Raw genomic sequence first — 12,436 nt, forward strand, 5'->3', positions numbered from 1 at the left:
CTGCACTCCAGACTGGGCAACAGAGGGAGATACCATCTCAAAAAGAAAAAAAAAAGAAAAAAGAAAATGGTAGGGCCATTAAGAATGATGCTAACTCTATTCTGCCTGTGCTTTATAAATGAGACAACAAAGCCTGGATGACAGCAAATCTGTTTACACCATGGTTTAGTGAATGTTTTAAGCCCACTATTGAGATCTACTCCTCAGGAAAAAAAAGAGAGAAAGAAAAAGAAAAGATTCCTTACAAAATGCTGGTGCTCATTGACAATGCACCTGGCCACCCAAGAGTTCTGACAGAGATGCACAGGAAGATAAATGCTGTTTTCATGCCTGCTAATACAAGTGATTCTGCAGCCTATGGGTCAAGGAGTAATTCCAACTTTCAAGTCTTGTTACTTAAGAAATACATTTTGTAAAGCCATAGTTGCCATAGACAGTGATTCTTGTGATGGATCTTGGAAAAGTAAATTTAAGATCTTTTAGAAAGAATTCACTATTCTAAATATTATTAACAATTGTAGTTCATGGGAGGAGATCAAAATAGCAATATTAACAGGAATTTAGAAGAAGTTTATTCCAACTCTCATGGATGGCTTTGAGGGGTTCATGATGTCAGTGGAGGAAATAACTGCAGATGTGGTGGAAATAGCAAAAGAACTAGAATTAAAAGTAGAGCCTAAAGATGACTGAATTGTTGCAATCTCATGATTGAACTTGAACGAATGAGGAGCTAATTCTTATGAATGAACAAAGAAAGTGGTTTCTTGAGATGGATCTGCTCCTCGTAAAGATGCTTTGAACATTGCTGAAATGACAACAAAGGATTTAGAATATCACATAAGCTTGGTTGATAAGGCACAAGCAAAGTTTGAAAGGATTGACTCCAATTTTGAAAGAAATTCTGCTGAGGATAAAATTATATCAAACAGCATTGCCTGCTACATAGAGATCTTTCACACAAGGAAGAGTCTGTCAATGTGGCAAACTTCACTGTTGTCTTCTTTTTAAAAATTGCCACCCTAAGCTTCAGCAACCACCACCCGGATTAGTCAGCAGCCATCAACATCAAGGCAAGATTCTCCACCAGCAAAAAGATCAAGACTTGCTGAGGGCTCAGAAGATTATTAGCATTAAAATAAAGTATATACATTATTTTTAGATATAATACTTTTACACACATAATAGGCTTTAGTATGGTAATAAAGTTTGGTATAGTTACATGCACTGGAAAACCAAAAATTTTATGTGACTCACTTGATTGCGATATTTGCTTTAGTGCAGTGGTCTAGAACAAAACCTGCAATATCTCCAAGGTATACCTGTACATACATACATACATACATACATGCAGTTCAAAGTATTAGAAAATGCACCTAAGTAAAAGTTGGGTGTTTTATCCTTGCTCTACCTGAGTAAGTTATGAAATCTTTCCCAAGGTCTCCATTGAGACATTTTCTCAGAAGTTTAGTTTCCCAATCTGCAATTAGTATACAGATGTACAAAGCTTTATGAAAACAAAAGAACACACATGAAAAGCTTTTTTTATTTTACATTACTTCAAGATGCAGACTTCATAATAGAAAGAAAATATTTGAAGAAAGATTCATGCGTTATTTTTAGCAAATGAAGTTGGTGTGATTCTCATTCTGTTTAAAACTGCTTTCCAAGGTAGTTTTCTGCATAGATGAATTATTCTTCTTCAGGGAAAATACGTTTAATAACTTGTTACTTAGCATCTGCCTCCTCACTTCCAATATTGACAGCACATTTGTATTCTTTTCTATACCACTTGGTAGAGGGCACAGTGTCTCCTTTTTGTGCACTTAATTTCAAATTGTTAACATTACAAACACATTTCAGTTGTTAATATTATAAAACAAAGCCTTGAAGTAACAACAGAATACTTTATATATGAAATTGAATATACTTTCACCTCTTGCCCAAACTTAACACTAAATAATATTATCCACAAATGAAATATTTTAGTAGCTTAAAGGATGTTTTATGAATATAAATTATGTTCTTCCACTGTTATCATGGATACTGGTTACTCTGGCCAAATAAACACCTTGCTTTTGTAAAATCATCCTATATTTACAGCTTATATTCATATCTTTCAAAATACAGGAGTTGATCAGATTTTACAAACATGCATACAACTTCGTTCTGCATCAACTTGAGCATGATTTCAAAAAGCAAACTCTGCCAACAGCATTATGAGAGGTGTAGACACTGTACTTTATATAAAAATCAGCCAAAAAGGGAACTTAAGTGTCAGGGGGTCTCTAATGTTGTGGGAAAGAGAAATTAAGACAATCCAAATGTACATATCTCTGTACTTCATTTCCTTCATCAGTAAAAGTGGATACAAATGTTAAATAACCACTACTAGTGCATCCTATGCACCAGGCATGGTTGTCAGTGTTTTACTGCGTTATTCCATCTAATTCTCCAGCAACCCAGGAGGGTTTAGTAACTTCCCTAAGATCACAGCATCATCTCTCACTGCTGCCTCCTCTGTGCAGCATCAAGTCTGCATCTAACCTTTTGTCCACACAGGTCACATCTTATGGACTCTATTTCTGTTAACATAAAAAGCCTCTTTGCATAAAGTTATTCTCATTGCTACAGCCATGCATCTGGAATCATAATCACCCTAGCATAAGACCCTGAGCTGTCAGAAGGGTACCTCAGTCACAAACCCACATAAGAACAATAAGGCCAGATAAGTGTACAAGCCTCAAAGCAGTGTCAAGAATTTTAATTTATTTGACAGGGAGAAGGAGATTGCAACAGAATACCAGAGGAGAACAAGTAGGGAAGCTACTTTTACTATAATTTTATAGATAATTATTTCAGGTATGAAGGGATTATTGTAGTGAGATAAGGAAGAAAGTTTAATCCAAGAGATATACAGATAAAGAGTCATGACATACTGACAGACTGGAAGCAAAAGTAAAAGTAAAAGTAAAAGAAAAATCAAAGTTAAGTGCAAGTCCCTGAGTCTAGGGCCCTGGAAAAGCAATTTTGGAGAAGAGAGACAATTTGACTGAGAAGACAAGCTTTGGTGTTGACAGGCTTCATTTTCTATATAGCCTGTGTTCACTTTCTACAAAGAAGAATATTTGATTAATCAAATATCTCATTCCCCAACTATACTAAATACCAAAACCAATATAACACTGTTATCAGAGATAAATCCTAGAGGCTACCAGGTTTCTTATAAGCTATACATAGTGCTCTAAAATAAGAAATTATTTCAACTTTGTAAAATTTTAAATATATAATTGAGGGGTGTGTGTGGGGGGGGTGTGTGCCTGTGTGTATCAGTGAGTGAGAGACAGAGAGAGGGAAAGGAAGAGAGAAGAAAAATAGAAACAAAATTAGTTAATCTTGCAATAGTATTGGTCAGAAGAAATGCATTTATTTCAGGAAAGACTTCCCATGGAAGACATAGATTTTAGGACAGAAGATTGGGCTTCATTCTTAATAAGTGATTAGATAAGTAAACCTTACTTACTTTATTAAAGAAATAGAAAGAATAATTCAAATTAATTATTCACTTGCTTCTTGATCCAATGATAATCTGCCAAAAGTGAAACATAAGGATTTCTCTTAATTAAATTGAATATAAATAAAAACATTTGTTTAGCTTGACTTTTGTGGAAACTTTTCAAGTATATTGGCCTAACATAATTTATTTATTCTCCCTTCTGGCAAAGCCAAATGTTATAATTATAAACTAATTGAGAAAATTTTAATCTAATTAAGGCACAACATTTATACTTTTTGAAATAACTAATGCTTGTTGATATTCATTCATTGTTTTGGAAAAATTATATCTCCTTTTTAGGCTCACCATCAAACATGAAAATGTTTATAAAAACATAAAGAATATCACTAAAACATTTATTCAAGCAAGTCAAAAAAATAAATTTTTGTATTGAAAAAATATATAACATACTTCTATTTAATCATCCTTCTCTTTCACTTATTTTACTACTTTAGTGATAATGTACTTTAAAAATGTGAGCTGAAAGAAATTACAGGTGAAAAAGTACCTGTCTCTGTTAAAATGTAAAGAGCAACTCTAGGTAACATACGTTGATTTATTCTGTGTTTAAGTCAAGGTAACAGCTGTTTCCAATTCAGGAGGCATATGAACAGCAGAGACCTTGTGGGCTCATCCACTCTTTAGTCTTTGGCACCCTGCAGAATAATTGAATTGAGTTTGGCGAAGTCTGGAACATCAACTGTATCAATGTAAAAGTATATTTTGTGGTGACTTTCCAATCAGTCTGAAATTTTTACAGAAACAAATGGGGGTTGGGGGAAGCCCACATAATTTTAGAGATAAGGTTACTTCTGCTTTTCCACAGCATAAACTGGCACTTTAGGGAAATTTCTGAGATAGTGGCTGATAGACGGAACTGAGGGCTGGTCATCTTCCCAGTTCCCCAGCCTCTCTTGGGATTGGTTAGGAACAAAGTACAACAGCAATTCCACTTGAACTGAAATTATAGTTGGCAGGACACAAAAGCTTAATGTAGCAGGAAATATTAACATTCCCAAGAAAAAAAATCTATGTCTGGAAAAAGATAAAATACTGTAATTAGAGTGTCTGTTCAGAATCCTCTTTAGCTGTGAGCTGTGTTTGGGTTGCCTAAGATACTGGGTCTAGGTTCAAACAGGTATTCAGGCCCTTTCTGACATTTCTCTTTAAATTTGAATTATTTGGGGTATGTAAGAGTTTTATGCCTTGAAAAATGGAATGGAAGTATTTACACTTACTTCTTCAGCAAAGGCAGATTTTAAAGGGCAGTGTTCTTTTTGGAAGAGAATTATTTAAACTCCCTAATTTTATTTGTTCAATTAAAGAGCTCTGTTTTCCCCCCATTATCGAGAAATAAAACACATTTCTGTTCTTTTTCTTCCCCGTACGTCACGGAGATGGGAGCATAGAAAACAACACCTACTCTGGTTGAGTCTCTCTCTGGTAGCAGCAAATAATCTGGGAACTTCTTTGTAGACAAGTATTAAGAAGGACGGAGTGGGTGGAATGGAATTTCTCCCACAGGGCTCCTCTAGAGACACAACTTCCTTAAGGTCTCTAATAACCATCTTTCTGCAGTACAGTTAGTTAACATTTCTGAACTCTGGATTCTATTTCTTTTGCTTCAATTCAACACTTTTATTTCAAAGCTACAGACAAACCTAATGACCTCTATAGAGAAGTGATTTATTCTTTACATTCCATTGATTTAGCACTAAGCTTGTGGGGATTTCTGTAAACTTTTATTATAAATATATTTCTTACTTTCCATTTTTGTATTTAATTTTCAAAAAAATACTCTGGTAATTGTGCTAGTGATGATTGCTCTCATTAATTCTTGCCCCTGTGTTGTCTTGTTGCCTTTTAAATTCTGTTCCAAATGCCTTTTAAGTGGTACGCCACTTTGCCCTTCACTTGGACAAATAACAAATAAACTAAAGAGATGCACAGAAGAACTAATGCTAAACTATTTGCTGCAAGTTCTGGAGTGAAAGGAATCAGCAAAAGGATAGAATTTTGACATTTAAAATGAAATCAAAATAGTATCATTTATTATTATGTCATGAAAATAAAGGAATGTGTCTTCTGTTGAAAAAAATTTAAAACCTCATGCTGTAATATTTACATTAGAATCTTCATCCATAATTGGGGGGGAGAAGACCTATTGAGTGTACTCCCCATCCTTTCAAGAAGGTGATAGATATTTTTGTTTGTTTAACTTCGATATGTAGTTAGTCATAATATAGTGTAAGGAAACTGTATGTTTCAGCAGAAAACTATGCATTGTCTATAGCTCACCTTTCTGTTTTATCTGGCTGTGAGTCTATGGGAGCTATTTTGCAACTCTTGTAAGCTATCAATAACTGATAGCATATCCTTTGCCCACTTTTTGATGGGGTTGTTTGTTTTTTTCTTGTAAATTTGTTTGAGTTCTTTGTGGTTCCGGATATTAGCCCTTTGTCAGATGAGTAGATTGCAAAAATTTTCTCCCATTCTGTAGGTTGCCTGTTCACTCTGATGGTAGTTTCTTTTGCTGTGCAGAAGCTCTTTAGTTTAATGAGATCCCATTTGTCAATTTTGGCTTTTGCTGCCATTGCTTTTGGTGTTTTAGACATGAAGTCTTTGCCCATGCCTATGTCCTGAATGGTACTACCTAGGTTTTCCTCTAGGGTTTTTATGGTATTAAGTCTAACATTTAAGTCTCTAATCCATCTTGAATTAATTTTCATATAAGAAGTAAGGAAAGGATCCAGTTTCAGCTTTCTACTTATGGCTAGCTAATTTTCCCAGCACCATTTATTAAATAGGGAATCCTTTCCCCATTTCTTGTTTCTCTCAGGTTTGTCAAAGATCAGATGGCTGTAGATGTGTGGTATTATTTCTGAGGACTCTGTTCTGTTCCATTGGTCTATATCTCTGTTTTGGTACCAGTACCATGCTGTTTTGGCTACTGTAGCCTTATAGTATAGTTTGAAGTCAGGTAGCATGATGCCTCCAGCTTTGTTCTTTTGACTTAGGATTGTCTTGGAGATGCGGGCTCCTTTTTGGTTCCATATGAACTTTAAAGCCGTTTTTTCCAATTCTGTGAAGAAACTCATTGGTAGCTTGATGGGGACGGCATTGAATCAATAAATAACCTTGGGCAATATGGCCATTTTCACGATATTGATTCTTCCTATCCATGAGCATGGTATGTTCTTCCATTTGTTTGTGTCCTCTTTTATTTCACTGAGCAGTGGTTTGTAGTTCTCCTTGAAGAGGTCCTTTACATCCCTTGGAAGTTGGATTCCTAGGTATTTTAACAGACATTTCTCAAAAGAAGACATTCATACAGCCAACAGACATGTGAAAAAATGCTCATCATCACTGGCCATCAGAGAAATGCAAATCAAAACCACAATGAGATACCATCTCACACCAGTTAGAATGGCGATCATTAAAAAGTCAGGAAACAACAGGTGCTGGAGAGGATGTGGAGAAATAGGAACACTTTTACACTGTTGGTGAGATTGTAAACTAGTTCAACCATTATGGAAAACAGTATGGCGATTCCTCAAGGATCTAGAACTAGATGTACCATATGACCCAGCCATCCCATTACGGGGTATATACCCAAAGGATTATAAGTTATGCTGCTATAAAGACACATGCACACGTATGTTTATTGCAGCAGTATTCACAATAGCAAAGACTTGGAATCAACCCAAATGTCCATCAGTGACAGACTGGATTAAGAAAATGTGGCACATATACACCATGGAATACTATGCAGCCATAAAAAAGGATGAGTTTGTGTCCTTTGTAGGGACATGGATGCAGCTGGAAACCATCATTCTTAGCAAACTATCACAAGAACAGAAAACCAAACACCACATGTTCTCACTCATAGGTGGGAACTGAACAAGGAGATCACTTGGACTCGGGAAGGGGAACATCACACACTGGGGCCTATCATGGGGAGGGGGGAGAGGGGAGGAATTGCACTGGGAGTTATACCTGATGTAAATGACGAGTTGATAGGTGCTGATGAGTTGATGGGTGCAGCACAGCAACATGGCACAAGTATACATATGTAACAAACCTGCACGTTATGCACATGTACCCTAGAACTTAAAGTATAATAATAATAATTTAAAAATTAAAAATAAATAAATAACTGATAGCAATAGAAAATAATTATTGTCTGTAGACATGCAAATTTCACCTTCAGGTAGAGGTTCAACTGACTTCCTAATCTAGTTTTGCCTGCCTTTGCACATTCATGTCAACATTCATTTACTCTAAATAATAAGTTTCTGCTCTTTGGATTTTTTTCTTTGAACTGATTGTAACACCTCAGTGGTTTCCTCATTAATAAGTTAAATAAAATCTTTAACTTGTGTTTGTTTTTATATCTGTAAAGAGTCATGATTTTACTCACTTTTGAAAATTGTCTTTTAACAATGGTAAACACTAAGTAAATCACACAAAGGGCATAAAAGCTTTCTTTGATGAAATTCAAGCAATGACATTTTGGACTAGAACTCTATATAAAGAAAGAAAGAAAGAAATTCAAGCACAAACAGCCTCATTTAAATGTATACCACTCCTATACATACTCTTTTTATTTAATAGCATTCACTACATTCTCCCTTATGTTGGAGTTCGGTGCATACTTGACTACTGCTCTCAACCAGATTTGTATAGTGGACATTTCTTAATTGCTAACACAGCCTGAGTTAATCCTCCCTTCCTCTTTTTTGATAGCATCCAGATTTTTCTTTAAGAGCACATCCTCCCTCATTGTGGAACAACCATGATATCTAGCTGGGATTGTTCTTACTCAAGAACTTCAGATGTGACCCCTAATTGGTCTAGACAAGTAATACATTCCCATCACCTTTGCCAGAGCCACTGGTTTACACATGGACATATGAACCAAAGTTCCTCCATAAAGAAACTCAAGTCTCTATTCAAGCAATTCTGGGAGCTATTGGCAGAAATAGAAGCTGATCCTAGAGAGAACACAACCTTACAATGAATCTGACACTACAAAGGGTGAAGTGAAGAGAAAACAAAAAACAAAAACAGTTCCCAGATTGTTGGCTTTGCTGAACCACTGTGACAAAGCCACCCTGAAGCACAAGTGTCCTATAGGCTTTGCAATCACATGAACAAATTTTCTTATTTTTTAATCCAGTTTGACTTGGTTTTCATTTACTTGCATCAAAATATTTCCTATATGATACACATTGTAGGTTTTCTGAGATTCGAACCTCTAATACACTATTTTCTTAATACCTCCCACAGCAAAAAGTAGGCACTCAAAGATGTTTTTAAACTGTATCACACTTTTTTCAAAAAAATTACTTGCACTCTTTCCAATTTTTACACTCCATTCTGTTGCGGGAAGTCAGGGACCCTGAACGGAGGGACCGGCTGAAGCTGAAGCAGAAGAACATAAATTATGAAGATTTCATGGGCATTTATCAGTTCCGCAAATTAATATTTTTATAATTTCTTACACCTGTTTTAATCTCTTAATCCCATCATCTTCATAAGCTGAGGATGTGTGTCACCTCAGGACCCTGTGATGATTGCATTAACTGTACAAATTGTTTGTAAAACATGTGTGTTTGAACAATATGAAATCAGTGCACCCTGAAAAAAGAACGGAATAACAGCAATTTTCAGGGAACAAGGAAAGATAACCATAAGGTCTGACTGCCTGCAGGGTCGGGCAGAATAGAGCCATATTTTTCTTCTTGCAGAAAGCCTACAGACAGATGTGCCTGTAGGAAAAATATCGATGAATTCTTTTCCCAGCAAGGAATAGCCCTGGGGAAGGAATGCATTCCCAGGGGGAGGTCTATGAACGGCCACTCTGGGAGTATCTGTCTTATGCAGTTGAGATAAGGACTGAAATACGCCCTGGTCTCCTGCAGTACCCTCAGGCTTACTAGGATTGGGAAATTCCAGCCTGGTAAATTCTAGTCAGACTGGTTGTCTGCTCTCAAACCCCGTTTCCTGTTAAGATGTTTATCAAGACAATGCGTGCACAGTGGGACGTAGAACCTCATCAGTAATTCTAATTTTGCCTTGTCTTGTGATCTTTATTGCCCTTTGAAGCATGTGATCTTTGTGACTTACTCCCTGTTTGTACACACCCTCCCCTTCTAAAATCCCTAATAAAAACTTGGTGGTTTTACAGCTCGAGGTTGCCATCAGGGTCCTACCAACACGTGATGACAACCCCAGAGACCCAGCTGTAAAATTTCTCTCTTTGTACTCTTTCTCTTTATTTCTCAGACCAGCCGACACTTAGGGAAAACAGAAAGAACCTACATTGAAATATTGGGGGATGGTTCCCCAGATACGACTCCATTCCATTCCTTTTTTTTTTTTTTTTTTTTTCTGTATTTTAAAGCCGCTTTATCTCTGGCTTCTATCTTCTTTCTCATTTCCTCCAATACTTATTCCCTTAATTGTGACTAAACTATCTGTTTATTCCTTTACCTCTTACTTCAGGTATTTCATTTTGTACTATTAGCAAAAAATATGTATATTGTTTCTAACTGGATTATAAAGCCTTCTTACTTCCAAAGCTCTTCCATAGTGAGATAAGACAGAAGAAGTCGCCCATGAAATACAACCTAACTGATGTAATCTTTTCATCAGCTTTATGGATGCTCTGTGTGCCCTCGACTTTCTTCTTCAATTATAAATTGTCCCATTACATATTAATAAATCGTTAGAATAAATTGAGCTTTGTCTTCATCAATTGCTATTTTGAAAGAAAAGAACAATCTCAAACACCTATCTAAAATGAAGTTGCACAGTTGCACAATTAGGTAAGTAGAATGACAGTTTTGAGGACACATTAAACATATCTGTTGATTCAACCTCACTAACTGTGAAAGAGATGGAGATTACACAAAACATATTAATTTCCTCTCCCTTTCTATCAGAAAACATTTTTAAAGTAACAACAAGTGCTAGAGAGAGAAAATTAGAAAGATTAATAAAATGCAAGAATATTTTAAAAGATTATGTGTGAACAGTAATCCTGAAAAGACTATTTTTTTAAAGTTATGTAAACCATGCTTGTCTTTAGGTGATGGGAATATAGATAAAATTTCTCTTTTCTCTTTTTTTGTATGCAGAAAAGGTTTTTTTAAAAAAACAAAAAAAAAAGTGCATTTAGAGATAAGTATGGCTTCTCCAATGATCCTTCTTTGCTCTTATCTAAATAACTTCATCTATTTAACTGTTCATTATAGAGTTTTGGGTCTCCTTTTAGCCTTGGGTACATGTGATACAAACTGAATGCAACACTTCATGCCTGAGGTAAAAAGCACACGAACAAACCAACAGAAAAACAACGAAAATCTGGTGAAACCAAAAAAAAAAATGCCTATCTGTTGATTTAGATATTTATTTTATCAAGTTGAAATACTTGCATTTGTTTATAATAGCAAAAACATGCAAAAATATGTAAATGTCCTCGAAAAGGAGAATGGTTTAATATGTTGTATGAGATGCTGAATATACAAACAGACAATTTCCGGATCATACATGACAATAGAACTCTGAGCTATAACATCTGCAACAACTGTTCAGGAAGACAAACGCCCACTTCCCCAAACATCAGCTGAGAATGGTCAGAACTTGGTAAATGACTGCCACCTTCCCTACATTTTGTTTCTTCTTCCAACTCAGTATGAAAGAGAGAAAGTAAAATATGCTCTCCAAACCAGCCGTACATATCATGCTTCTAGTTAACTGTTTCCAGTTTCTCCATGCCTACAATTTCCAATCAGAGCATACAGAAGTTCTTCCCTTTGGTTCACTATGAAGTTTTCTCACTTCCCTGCTTGTCCTTGAGTTATTGCCAGATGCAAGATGGTGGCTGACTCCCTTGCTATATAAACATTGACTTAATGGAATGTTTTATAGCCTTTAGAAGGAATCAAAAGACCTATATGATATATTTTAAGAAAAAAACAAGTTACATGCAATAGGAACTCCCCTATACTCTGGAATATAAATTAGATTAATATGTAGTAAAATTGAAGAAGTGCCTACCTTATGACACAGTTAGTTCACTCAGCTTTAGAAATTTTTCTTTCATATGAACACTATATATAAAATCTCAATAGCCTCATTTTTATAAAGGAAAAAATTAAGAAATAATTCAAATGATCACCATCAAATGATTAGATCAACAAATTGTGTAATATTCACATGGTGAGGTTCTATTATGCTTAAAGAATTAATAAGCAAAAGCTGTATGCATTAATAGTGGTGGATCTCTAAACCAAAATGTAGAATAAACAAAGAAACTTAGAAAAATATGTGTAGGATGATATAATTTACATGCAGACCAAACCAGACAAAATTAAAATATGCATAATTTTGGTGTGCTGTAAAATAGTAAAGATAGAAGGAAAAGCAAAAGAACATTTCAACTACAATTTAAAAGTATTGGAGGAGAAGTATAATTGAGAAGGGCATACAACTTGAAGAGTACTTATAATATTTCATTGCTTAAACAGGTGATTTGAGTTTTTCATCATTCTTTAACTCTTACATTTATGCATTATCTGTACTACTGTATGCTTGACATATGTCATGATAAAATATTTTTGTTACAAGAAAGTTGCATATTCTAAAATCTATATGGAAAGGCACAGAACCTAGAACAGCTAAAATAGTCTTGAAAAAGAAGAATAAAATGGGAGAAAGAATAACTCTACCTTCTGTCAAGACATATTATTATTAAAATAATAGTAATTATGACAGTGTGGGATTGGCCTTCTACAGACAAAAAATTAACTCCCACGTAAATATCAAATCTTTTACAAATACTAACTCAAATGGATCATAAACTTTGATGTGAAATAT

Source organism: Macaca thibetana, chromosome 12 (genome assembly GCF_024542745.1).
Source record: "Macaca thibetana thibetana isolate TM-01 chromosome 12, ASM2454274v1, whole genome shotgun sequence".
NCBI classification, from domain to species: Eukaryota; Metazoa; Chordata; class Mammalia; order Primates; family Cercopithecidae; genus Macaca; species Macaca thibetana.